This window comes from Nerophis ophidion, linkage group LG24 (assembly GCF_033978795.1).
Source record: "Nerophis ophidion isolate RoL-2023_Sa linkage group LG24, RoL_Noph_v1.0, whole genome shotgun sequence".
Lineage (NCBI taxonomy): Eukaryota > Metazoa > Chordata > Actinopteri > Syngnathiformes > Syngnathidae > Nerophis > Nerophis ophidion.
In genome coordinates this window covers 37,684,695-37,698,955 of record NC_084634.1, presented here as the reverse complement: position 1 = coordinate 37,698,955, position 14,261 = coordinate 37,684,695, and the positions used below count along the sequence as shown (strand labels likewise).

The window sequence follows — 14,261 nt, the reverse complement described above, 5'->3', positions numbered from 1 at the left end:
TTTTTTGAAGTGTTTTTCCCGCAGGGGGGGGGCATTGTGTTTATCGGGTGTACATTTTTTCTTTTGCCATGAATATTTCCGTTGTGTATGATGATTTTACTATTTGTCGCCACTGCTTTGCTGAAGGTTGGCATTGAAGATGTTTGTCCCCTCTAATGCCTTTGCAGACAAAAATAAATTATTCCTATGAAGAGTATTCAAAACAAGTTTAGATTCAGGATTTGTACTGCTTCTCGTGTCCTTTGCTCGCTGATTCATGACTTTTTTCCTGGCCGCATTTATTTGTGCCGTTTCCTGCATGGGGCGGCTGAGACAATGATAGTGGAAGTGGGAGTTTCAAAGATGCTTTGGTTTGCCACGCGTCGTGTTTACGGCCTTGTCTGTGGATTTTAGTAGAACTGCTGCCACGACGGACGTAAGCCTTAGGTCAAATTGTCGTTGGTCTATTTTCCACCTCAGCCGGTCAATATGTGATGACGTTATTACTTGAATACATCGGAGTACTGAAGAAGACTTTTAAGCCCCGTTTACACTAATCCGGATAAGGTAAATCACACCTAACCTAATTCCTGTCTACACACACCAATGCCATCGTTTAAGACGGCCCCCCCCCTTGCATCCGCCAACGCAACGCGACCTACAACGGAAAATGCGCAAGTTAATAGTCACCTCCATTGTTGCTTTGTGTGCAAGTTCTTAAATTTAATGTACCGTATTTTTCAGATGATAAATCGCATTTTTTTTTTCCATAGTTTTCATGGTTTGCGATGTATACTCTGGAGCGAGTTTTGTGTGCAATTATTATTAACACATTACCGTAAAATATCAAATAATATTATTTATCCCATTCACGTAAGAGACTAGGTGTATGCACCGTATTTTTCGGACTATAAGTCGCAGTTTTTCTTTTCATAGTTTGGCCAGGGGAGCGACTTATGTGTGAAACTATTAACACATTACCGTAAAATATCAAATAATATTATTTATCTCATTCACGTAAGTGACTAGACGTATAAGATTTCATGGGATTTAGTGATTAGGAGTGACAGATAGTTTGGTAAAGGTATAGCATGTTCTATATGTTATAGTTATTTGAAGGACTCTTACCATAATATGTTAGGTTAACATAGCAGGCACCTTCTCAGTTGATTATTTATGCCTCATATAAACTACACTTATTCAGCCTGTTCACTATTCTTTATTTATTTTAAATTGCCTTTCAAATGTCTATACTTGCTGTTTTATCAAGTAAATTTCCCCAAAAAACGCGACTTATATATATTTTTTTCCTTTATCATGCATTTTCGGCCGGAGCAACTTATAATCCTAAAAATACGGTATATATGTTTTGTTTTTTTCAGTCCAATATTATCAGCCGATAAATGCTTTAAAATGTAATATCGGAAATGATCAGTATCGGTTTCAAAATTATCAACATCGGTTTGAGAAAAAGTAAAATTTATGACGGATGTAGGGAGAAGTACAGAGCGCCAATTAACCCTAAAGGCACTGCCTCTGCATGCCGGCCCTGTCACAAAATATCTATATATTTGTACACACACAAGTGAATACGAAGCATACTTGTCCATACAGGTCACACTGAATGTGGCCGTATAAACAACTTTAACACTGTTACAAATATGCGCCACACTGTGATCTCACACCAAACAAGAATGACAAACACATTTCGGGAGAACATCCGCACCGTAACCAACATAAACACAACATAACAAATACCCAGAGCCCTTTGCAGCACTAACTCTTCCGGGACGCTACAATATACACCCCAAACATTCCCGCCCACCTCAACCTCCTCATGCTCTCTCAGAGAGAGCATGTCCCAAATTCTAAGCTGCTGTTTTGAGGCATGTTAAAAAAAAAAAAATGCACTATGTGACTTCAATAATAAATATGGCAGTGTCATGTTGGCATTTTTTTCCGTAACTTGAGTTGATTTATTTTGGAAAACCTTGTTACATTGTTTAACGCATCCAGCGGGGCATCACAACAAAATAAAGCATAATAATGTGTTCATTCTACGACTGTATATATCGGTATCGGTTGATATTGGAATCGGTAATTAAAGGCCTACTGAAATGAGATTTTCTTATTTAAACGGGGATAGCAGGTCCATTATATATGTCATACTTGATCATTTCGCGATATTGCCATATTTTTGCTGAAAGGATTTAGTTGAGAACATCCACGATAAAGTTCGCAACTTTTGGTCGCTAATAAAAAAGCACTAACTCTTCCGGGATGTTACAATATACACCACCCGCTTCCTCCTAAAAACCCAGCACACCTCAACCACCTCATGCTCTCCCTGAGAGAGCATGTCCCAAATTCCAAACTGCTGTTTTGATGCATGTTGAAAAAAAATAATGCCTTTTGTGACTTCAATAATAAATACGGCAGTGCCATGTTGGCATTTTTTTTTCTTCCATATCTTGAGTTGATTTATTTTGGAAAACCTTGTTACATTGTTTAATGCATCCAACAAAATGAGGCACAATAATGTGTTAATTCCACGACTGTATGTATCGGTAATTAAGAGTTGGAGAATATCGGACTATCGGATATCGGCAGAAAAGCCATTATCAGACATCTCTAGTTTTTTTCCTTCTTTATTATGCATTTTCATCCGGTGCAACTTATACTCAGGAAAATGCGGTATCTGAACAATATCCAGTGTTGTGGTATTTCAACTAACTGGAATCCTATTGTAGTGACTCAAGCCTGAGACATAAAGTAATCGAACCTTTAATAAACACGTAAACAATGTGATAAAGACCATTTAACATGAATCAATCCAGGGATCTAGATATCGGGTCAGGACACACCTCACTCTTTTGCCTACATCTTTTTGGTGACTTTATATACCGTATTTTTTGGGAGTATAAGTCGCTCCGGAGTATTAGTCGCACCTGCCAAAAATGCATAATAGAGAAGGAAAAAAAAAAAAAAATATATATATATATATATATATATATATATATATATACATATATATATATATATGGAGTGTAAGTCACATTTTTCGGGGAAATTTATTTGATAAAACCCAACACCAAGAATAGACATTTGAAAGGCAATTTAAAATAAATAAAAAATAGTGAACAACAGGCTGAATAAGTGTAGGTTATATGAGGCATAAATAACCAACTGCTATGTTAACCTAACATATTATGGTAAGAGTCATTCAAATAACTATAACATATAGAACATGCTATACCTTTACCAAACTATCCGTCACTCCTCATCGCTAGTCTCTTCCGTGAATTATATTTTACGGTAATGTGTTAATAATTTCACACATAAGTCGCTCTTGAGTATAAGTCGCACCCCCGGCCAAACTATGAAACAAACTGCAACTTATAGTCCGAACAATACGGTACTCTGGACCTAGACATACGTGGCGGACAATAACTGATACAGCCCGCTTTGCCAGTCCAAAAGCATTCGCCGTTTTCCTCGACACTATCTTTCTTTTTTATTAAATCCACGTGAGCTCGCATTCTCGTTGTCTCTCCTTCGACAAATGGACAGAGTTTTTGGCTAAGTAGAATCCCAGCTGACCCGGTTAGACATTGGAACGTTCTCTTGCCGTCTGAGAAGTGTTGTATCCCAAATAGCTGCAATCGCTTATTTTAAGGTATTCATGTGTGATTTCCACAAGCATTTACTAGAAGGAGAAACACGGACTGGATGGATGACTCGCCTTCATATTTCTGAGCTACCGAAACCGCTTTATTATGAAGCTAGCTGTGGCGCGTTCTTTCTGACGTTACTTCCTCCGTGGGCGATGTCTTTGTGGCGTCACTTTGTGTGTAAACCATCAATGAGTCCATACAAAGATTCAAGAATTACACGAAATTTGTCCAAGGAGGGGGACCTTAAACACTGGTTTAGTGTGGCTGAAACGGGGCTTCTGCAAAATAATTATTCCTTTAAGGGGTTAAACGACTTAGGGCAGACATGGCCTGAAAAAGACTTTAAGAGGAGGTGGAGAAAAACTATAAGAACCGCTTCCTCTCTCTGCTCACCTGCCTTTGAGTGATCTGGCTCCCCTCAGGAGGGAACAATATACGAGGTGGAAGGTGAGCGTCTCCCCCCAGGGGTGGACCAAGGAGCTCTCAGCACTACAAAGAGTAGCGACAAAGACTCAGCATGAGGAGCGACGTGCACCACTGGCAGACTATCAGACTGCTTTTGGCCCCCGCCATGTGCCCCCAATGCTGTCGCTTTCGCTTTTTTTGCTCGTGGCTCAAATCCCAGAATTCCCGATAGGATTTTGACGGTTACAAAATGTCCAATTACACCATGCTGAGATGTTCAGAACAAGCTCTCTTTATTGTGCCTCAAATCCATGTTTTTTTCCAAAACATGTGTTTTGTACATAAGTGACAGAAAACTTTTTTTTATTTTTCGGATTATAAATCGCGGTTTTTTTTCACAATTTGGCCGGGGTTGCGACATATACTCCGGAGCGACTTATGTGTGAAATCATTAACACATTACCGTAAAATATCTATTTATATTATTTATCTCATTCACGGAAGAGAAGAAGAAAATGTCAGCAATCGTCACACACACGTCAACCAATAGCCATTATCGTACATCTATAGTTTTTTTCCTTCTTTATTATGCATTTTCATCCGGTGCGACTTATACTCTGGAGCGACTTATGTGTGAAATCATTAACACATTACCGTAAAATATCTATTTATATTATTTATCTCATTCGCGGAAGAGACAAAGAAAATGTCAGCAATCGTCACACACTCGTCAACCAATAGCCCTTATCGGGCATCATAGTTTTTTTCCTCCTTTATTATGCATTTTCATCCGGTGCGACTTATACTCCGGAAAATGCGGTATCTGAACAATATCCAGTGTTTTTTCGGATTATAAACTGCAGTTTTTTTTTCACAGTTTGGCCGGGGTTGTGACATATACTCTGGAGCGACTTATGTGTGAAATCATTAACACATTACCTTAAAATATCAATTTTTATTATTTATCTCATTCGCGGAAGAGACAAAGAAAATGTCAGCAATCGTCACACACACGTCAACCAATAGCCATTATCGGACATCTATAGTTATTTTCCTTCTTTATTATGCATTTTCATCCGGTGCGACTTATACTCCGGAAAATGCGGTATCTGAACAATATCCAGTGTTTTTTCGGATTATAAGCCGCAGTTTTTTTTTCCACAGTTTTTTTCACAGTTTGGCCGGGGTTGTGACATATACTCCGGAGCGACTTATGTGGGAAATCATTAACACATTACCGTAAAATATCAATTTATATTATTCATCTCATTCGCGGAAGAGACGAAGAAAATGTCAGCAATCGTCACACACACGTCAACCAATAGCCATTATCGGACATCTATAGTTATTTTCCTTCTTTATTATGCATTTTCATCCGGTGCGACTTATACTCCGGAAAATGCGGTATCTGAACAATATCCAGTGTTTTTTCCGGATTATAAGCCGCAGTTTTTTTTTCCACAGTTTTTTTCACAGTTTGGCCGGGGTTGTGACATATACTCCGGAGCGACTTATGTGGGAAATCATTAACACATTACCGTAAAATATCAATTTATATTATTCATCTCATTCGCGGAAGAGACGAAGAAAATGTCAGCAATTGTCACACACTCGTCAACCAATAGCCATTATTGGACATCTATAGTTTTTTTCCTTCTTTTTTATGCATTTTCATCTGGTGCGATTTATACTCCGAAAAATAACAATATCCTGTGTTTTTTTGGATTATAAATCGCAGTTTTTTTCACAGTTTGGCCGGGGTTGTGACATATACTCCGGAGTGACTTATGTGTGAAATCTTTAACACATTATCGTAAAATATCAATTTATATTATTTATCTCATTCGCGGAAGAGACGAAGAAAATGTCAGCAATCATCACACACTCGTCAACCAATAGCTTTTATCGGAGATCTATAGTTTTTACCCCTTCTTTATTATGCATTTTCATCCGGTGCGACTTATACTCCGGAAAATGCGGTATCTGAACAATATCCAGTTTTTTTTCACAGTTTTTTTCACAGTTTGGCCGGGGTTGCGACATATAACCTGGAGCGACTTATGTGTGAAATCATTAAGACATTACCAAAAAATTAAAATAAATAAAAACTAAAAATTCAGGCGGGGTAGGGTCATAGCAGAAGTGCATTGTGGGTCATGGAATGCTAACTGCTATATGCTACTGCCGTAGCTATTAAAATGGATCATTTCATCGTTGGCGGTAACTTATAAAAACTGAGAAGGGCTGAACAAAAATGGCAGCGAAAAGGAAATCATGTACTGCAGATTACAAGCTGGACGTAGTGAAATATGCAGCAGAAGACGACAAGAGGAAGCGGCGCATACCTTTGGAGTTGGCAGAGTTGTTTAGAAGTGACATCGAGGAAGAAGATTTCATGGGATTTATGGATTAGGAGTGACAGTTTGGTAAACGTATAGTATGTTCTATATCAGGGGTGTCCAAACTTTTTCCACTGAGAGCCGCACACTGAAAAATCCGAGCAAGCGGGGGCCATTTTAATAATTTTTATTTTAAAAACCAATACAATATATGTATAAAAAATATACATTTAGGCCTCCACTCATGATCCCAGAGACCCCAATGGGTTTTGGTCAGAAAAAATATTTAAAATGTGTCATTATTCAGTATTATAATTTTTATTAATATGCAAGTTTTAAATCTCTAGATCACATTAGAAAAAAAAAAAGGAAAAAACACAAAATATGCAATATTTTTACCCAATAACTTGTTTAGGTGGAATATTTGAGATTATATAATAATTGGAGCCTTAATTTTAGATTTTGATTCACTACTATTTTTTGAGCAATGACACTTAAAAACAAATCACACTAAAATAATTGGGGATCCAAAAGTGTCCTACTTATTAAAGTGTTAAAAAATAATTTTACTGTTTGTATCAACTTTAGATATATCCGTCAATTTTAAGTGTTATTGTTGTTTATGTTTTGTTTGTTTTAGCTCAGTTTTTTATATGGCAAAACACAAAATATGTAAAATATTCCCGAAAAAATATCTCAAAGTGGAATATATAATGTGACGTAATCGAAGCCTTGAATAGGTCAATAATTCAAAATGACATTGATTTTGATTCATTATTATTTTTTAAAGAAAGAAACAGCCTGCATGGCAGCTTTGTGTTATAAGAGTAATAAGCATTGCAACAATTTGTTACATTCCACCTGTTTGCTCTTTTATACCACTTTTTATGTTTTACTTTTTTTTTCTCAATTGTATTCTTAAAATGTTCCATGGGGCCGTTAAAAAATGACCCGCGGGCCGCACTTTGGACACCCCTGTTCTATATGTTATAGTTATTAGAATGACTCTTACCGTAATATGTTAGGTTAACATAGCAGGCACCTTCTCAGTTGGTTATTTATGCCTCATTTAACCTACACTTATTCAACCTGTTGTTCACTATTCTTTATTTATTCTAAATTGCCTTTCAAATGTCTATTCTTGGTGTTGGGTTTTATCAAATAAATTTCCCCCAAAAGTGCGCCTTATACTCCAATGTTTTTTTCCATCTTTATTATGTATTTTCGGCCGGAGCGACTTATAACCCGAAAAATAGGGTACTTGTTTTTTTTTCTCTAAACTGTTCTTTATTTTCATAAATAATTCCAGTTTTTCTGAATGACGTCCGAAAAACGTTTTTTGGTGTTGAATTTTTCCGAAATAACTTTATTGGTTATGTGGCTCAACAGTCATATAAGAGTTAATATGCTTTGTGGACAGCTTTTTAGGGCTGTGGGCATGGAAATTGCTTTGTTTCCTTTTATTATCATTTTATTGGCAATCATTACGTTTCCAGCAGGTATCGGCTTTTTGAGGACTTAAACATAGTCAAAGTCACATACTTTAAGGGCCTCAGGGTGTCTGACATGATACATCATGAAAGAATCACACAAAAATCTAAGGTTCTACGATGTAAAACTAATTTTAGTTTAAAATAAGGGGTGCTCAAAACAAATCTATTCACATCCAAATTGTGATATTTACTCATTTTTAAGAGTCAGTTTTAAAGAGGAAAAAAAAGGCGGACTTTTTTTTATCCTTTCCATTTTTTTTTGCTGTATCTTGGTCATCATTTTTGTTGCATTGTACATGATTTAGAAGTTTTTTTTATGTTTCCATTTTCTAATTTCAATGTCCCATTTCTGTCACTACTAGAGATATCCGATAATATCGGACTGCTGATATTATAGGCCCAAAAATGCTTTAAAATGTAATATCGGAAATTATCGGTATCGGTTTCAAAAAGTAAAATGTGTGACTTTTTAAAACGCCGCCGTGTACACGGACGTAGGGAAAAGTACAGAGCGCCAATAAACCTTAAAGGCACTGCCTTTGCGTGCCTGCCCAATCACGTAATATCTTCGGCTTTTCACACACACAAGTGAATGCCGAGCATACTTGGTCAACAGCCATACAGGTCACACTGAGGGTGGCCGTATAAACAACTTTAACACTCTTACAAATATGCGCCACACTGTGAACCCACACCAAACAAGAATGACAAACACATTTTAGGAGAACATCCGCGTCGTAACACGACACAAACACAACAGTACAAATACCCAGAACCCCTTGCAGCACTAACTCTTCCGCGACACTACAATATACACCTGCCCAACCTCAACCTCCTCATGCTCTCTCAGGCAGAGCATGTCCCAAGCTGCTGTTTTGAGGCATGTTTTTAAAAAAAAAGCAATTTGTGACTTTAATAATAAATATGGCAGTGCCATGTTGGCATTTTTTTCTATAACTTGAGTTGATTTATTTTGGAAAACCTTGTTACATTGTTTAATGCTTCCAACGGGGCATTACAACAAAATTAGGCATAATACGACTGTATATGTCGCTATCGGTTGATATTTGAATCTGTAATTAAGAGTTGGACAATATTGGAATATCGGCAAAAAAGCCATTATCGGATCTCTCTAGTCACTACTGTACGACACACAAGCAGCTATTCCACAATACCCCAAAGCCAAACAGCACATATAAGTTTTTCATTTTTCAAAAGGGCAAAAAAAAACATTTAGGAATGTTGTTTCTTTTTTTCCCCACTTGTTTTGCTAAAATCTCTCAACTTCAGCTCTAAACAAAAACACCAAACATGTCATGCGTTTTTGATTTGAACCTTTTGAAGTCATTTTCATCAAATTATGTCACAGTTGTCAAATAGTATAAATGTGCATGTGTTAGGGCAGCACGGTGGATCTGCCTCACAATACGAAGGTCCTGAGTAGTCCTGGGTTCAAACCCAGGTTCGGGATCTTTGTGTGGAGTTTGCATGTTCTCCCCGTGACTCCACCTCCAAAGACATGCACCTGGGGATAGGTTGATTGGCAACACTAAATGGTCCCTAGTGTGAGAATGTTGTCTGTCCATCCGTGTTGGCCCTGTGATGAGGAGGCCACTTGTCCAGGGTGTACACCGCCTTCCGCCATCAGTGTGTGAATGTGTGTGTGTGAATGGGTAAATGTGGAAGTAGTGTCAAAGCGCTTTGCGTACCTTGAAGGTAGAAAAGTGCTATACAAGTACAACCCATTTATTTATTTATCATTTATAGGCTGCGACACCCCTCCGCGACCCCGAAAGGGACAAGCGGTAGAAAATGGATGGATTGATGTGTTAAACCTGGAATTTTATCTGATCTAAAAGGGCTTTAAAAGGGTCAAAATAAAATAAAAACATTAGATGTTTGATATTTTTGCTTAGTGCTGAAGTTCATTGAGTTAAAAAAAAATATATATGTATATATATATTAGGGGTGTGGGGAAGAAATCGATTTGAATACCAATCGAATACGCTGCGCGATTCAGAATCCTTTTTTTTTTTTTTTATATCAATCCAACAAACCACTACACATTAATAAATACCATAACAATGCAATCCAATTCCAAAACCAAACCTGACCCAGCAACACTCAGAACTGCAATAAATAGAGCAATTGAGAGGAGACACAAACCCGACACAGAACAAACCAAAAGTAGTGAAACAAAAATCCCTCATTGAAATTATCATTAGACATTTATAAAAATAAAATAAAAAGAACAATAGTGTCACAGTGGCTTACACTTGCATCACATCTCATAAGCTTGACAACACACTGTCCAATGTGTTCACAAAGATAAAATAAGTCGTATTTTTGGTTTGTTTAATAGTTCAAACAATTTTACATTATTGCAATCAGTTGATAAATCATTGTCCTTTACAATTATAAAAGCTTTTTTTTTTTTAAATCTACTACTCTGCTAGCCTGTGAGCAGACTGGGGTAGATCCTGCTGAAATGCTATGTATTGAATGAATACAGAATCCTTTTTAAATCGGAAAAATATCGTTTTTGAATCGAGAATCGAATCAAAAAAAATCGATATATTATCGAATCGTGACCCTTAGAATCGATATTGAATCGAATTGTGGGACACCCAAAGATTCACAGCCCTAATATAAATATATATATATATATATATATATATATAAATATATGAATCCAAATATTTTTTAGACCCTTTAAAAACATCCTGTTTGGCTTTGAAGTTAATAAAAACATTTTCATTAATTTATAGAATTTAAAAATGTTTAAAATGCCGTTTTCTTAGGTCTAATCGCTGTGCATATGCATCATGCACCTGTAGCCAAAAGAAACGTGCGTACTATTAACATTTTTACACCAAATAATCGTGTTGAATCGAGAACCGGTTCTGAATGGAATCGTCACCCCAAGAATAGGAATCACTTTGATAATTTTTTTCGGGACTTGGGCCATTTCTGCAGGTGTGTGTGGTTTTGGCACAGGTGTTGCACGCCTCCACCGGCCTATGGCGCGTCGGTAGCGGTGGACAAAAGATCAAAAGGGGGCCTGTTGCTTAACCTGCTGACTTTTCTAAGCGAGACAAAGCGCCTGACAAAAAAGCACCGAGAGCAACTCCCTTCATTATCTCCCCCCCACCCCCGTCTTTCCTCCCCAGACAGCGTTCTTCTTAAGATCGTCGGCGGGCCTTTGAGAGGGCGAGTCGGACATATTTCTCACTGAATGATGGGCTCGGCCCGAAACGTCTCAAAACACCAGCCGAGGGGCTCTAAATTGCCACAGACAAAAGGAGAAAGGAGAGGATACTCTTTTACCTTCTTCTTCTTCTTCTTCTTTTCTTACATGCAGATGAATATCTCCCCACGCCCTCGCACTTCCTGAAATGACAAAAAAACAGCAATTCTGAGCTAATCAAGGTGGAAAAATTGAGCTTGATTTTGAGTCTTTTTCTAAAGGTTTGTACAGAATACATTAATGAGGAAAATATAAAAGTGCAGGTGCAAGTTTAGCAAACAGTTAGATTAGGAGCAATAGTTTTTTTTCTCTATTTTATGGTGTTGAAAGGCAGTTCTGTTGAGATGTATGTTGAAATATTGTTGTTGCTGCTGTAAATACAGAAAGAAAAGAATAGCTGTACAGTTTTTATGGTCAATCAAAGCATAATGAAAGAGAGAGGTGGAAAGATGTGTTAACACCAGCAAATAATAACTCATTTAATTCCGGCTTCAGCTGTGACAACACGCTTAAAATGCTTGAGGATGTTTTCATACACGTGAACAAGATTTAAGGGCACGTGGGACAAACATGTACTCCTTTGCAGACAGGAAAAGTCAATTTATATATATTTTTTTTTCTACGGTGGAAAAAAAAAATGTTGGAATTTAGGAGTGCTTTGCATTTCGCGTGTGTGTGTGTGCGCGAGTGTGAGAGAAAAGGCCGATTATGAGAACCTGTGAACCAGTTAGTGACACAATTCTCAACGCCACCGCCCCTCCCCCACCCCTGGGAGTGCCATGCTGACATGTAAATGATTCTCATTAGGCGACCATTTTATTTGCTCGCCAGTTTTATTATTTTCAGCGTAATTCTTTTGTAAAATAGCCATGATGTGGACTTCAAAGTGAGAGACCCTGCCTTTGTATAACTTAGCAATATTGTTGTGGAAATTATGATTTTTTTTTCTTTTTTGTGACGTTACTATGACGATACCATTCTATTACAGTAATTGGACCAGGCTGTCATTAACAACTCATGACACGGCTGCTTTCTTTTTTTTCTCCTTTCCGTTATTGATGTTTGTGTCCTGCAGATTGTGTGTAATTTATTGGTTTTAATTTATTCAATGTTTTTGTTTTTTTCCATTTCTTTTTAGAAGGCTCTACTGCATTCCTTGGAGTAGATATAACTTAAATAAAAGAGGAAACATTTACTAAAAAGTAGTATTTTCAACACAGGGGGAGGTGGAAGTGTCCTGGCAGCTAAAATGGAACTGGACATTTTCTTTAAAAAAAAATAAAAAATTGCTCCTTCAACAAGACCGAGGGTGGGCTAGAAAGCTGAAACCACTTTGAAGCGGTTTTGTGTTTTCTCCTGAGATTCTTTATTGTTTTTCTCCCCCCGATGAATTGCTTTGGCCTATAGCCCAAACACAACCAGTAGTCAAATTGCCTTTCGTGCCTTCACCCTCAATGAACTGAATGTATGTGCAGTATATATGCAAGCTTGTGCAAAATGAATAAAAATGGAAATAAAAAAGGAAAACATCTCTTTTATTGTCTTGTATGTGTCTTTTTTCCCTATACATTTTAAAAAGCACAAACAATTTGGTTTTTCGTGTTCAAAATCCATCTACTTTTTATCCTACATTTTTTTAACTACCAGAAAATACATCTATTATATTTTATTTAAACTAAAAAAGTGTGTTTTTGTCTTCTTTGTTTAGATAAATAAATAATTTCAACTTCAGTTACATGATGTGACAAATCATGATCTGGAATTGCAGCTCTCACTCAACATAATATTATTAGGACTGTCAAATGATCCCGTTAATTGCGAATAATTTTGCACATTATGATGTTTTTAATTGCGTTAATTAATTTTTTTTTTATTCTAACGCAGTAGTTGTGACAAAGTACCACCTCATAAAACCCCTGGTTTTCCAAGTACCACCATAATGACCAACATTAAAATGCAGTAGCATGGTAAGCCTAAGTATTCATTAAAAAACAAGGCAGAGTTTTTAATAAACAAGTATTTTTGATATTTTTGAACACTGTGTTAGTGTTCAAATTGTGTGTAATGACACACAGTTTAAACAGTAACACTATCTTTGAATATTTCCCGTAAATTCGGGACTACAAGCCGCTACTACACCCTGAGTTTTATAAAACGGTGTGACTAATTTGTGGATTTTTCTTCGCTACCAGCCATATTGTTTTGTGTTTAACAAATACTTTTCAAGAGACCCTGAAAAGATAGGTTAATTTTCATACTATGGCGCCACCTTTTGGACGAGTTTCCTCACTGCACTTCCATCCATAGGGTTTCTACTCGTAAGGATTCTTCATTATTAATTTGAGCGTTGTTTGTATGTTTTACAATATAACGCAAACAATTCATACTTACTAAACAGTCCCATGTGTGACGTCTGTAGTAGGGTTTTCATGCATATTTGCACGTGCTATCGTAAGCTCATGCGTTAGCATTAGCTAATACGTCACAAGTATACGAGTGTCTGTGTTAATACTATTAGCTTATAGCAGCATAATTTCTGTATTGTTTCAGTTTCACAAATTCTTCAGTAAATTCACCAAAACGCCACCGTGGAATATTGAGGCTGTTTAGCTGATTGGAGAGCTAGCTTTCGGAGCTCGTGGGTCCATGACAACGACTTCCGTTTTGTTTTGGAATATTAAGGCTGTTTAGCTGATTGGAGAGCTAGCTTTCGGAGCTCGTGGGTCCATGACAACGACTTCCGTTTTGTTTGATCTGCCGTTTTACTGCCATGTTACAGGCACCATTTGGGGAAAATGATGGTATGTAAATGAACATTTACAGAATTTTACTGTGTAAATAACTCATTTCACTACTTATATATCTGCAGCCTATAGCGCGGTGCAGCTACTATATGGAAAAAAAAATGTTCTTCTACAATTTAGTGGGTGCATCTTTATATATATATATATATATATAGCTCGGTATAGCTCGGTTGGTAGAGCGGCCGTGCCAGCAACTTGAGGGTTGCAGGTTCGATTCCCGCTTCCGCCATCCTAGTCACTGCCGTTGTGTCCTTGGGCAAGACACTTTACCCACCTGCTCCCAGTGCCACCCACACTGGTTTAAATGTAACTTAGATATT

At 37.2% G+C, this 14,261-nt stretch overlaps 1 protein-coding gene across 1 annotated transcript in view; it reads left to right on the top strand.

Annotated features, from left to right (window-relative positions):
- The window catches only part of LOC133542058 (prospero homeobox protein 1-like), a 139,521-nt gene extending 136,678 nt beyond the window's left edge, over window positions 1-2,843 (top strand). The window contains 1 exon segment of the mRNA XM_061885875.1: window positions 1-2,843. This exon segment is cut by the window's left edge and continues 736 nt beyond it. The gene's annotated coding sequence lies outside the window, so the exon portion shown is untranslated.
- The last annotated feature ends 11,418 nt before the right edge of the window (window positions 2,844-14,261 follow it).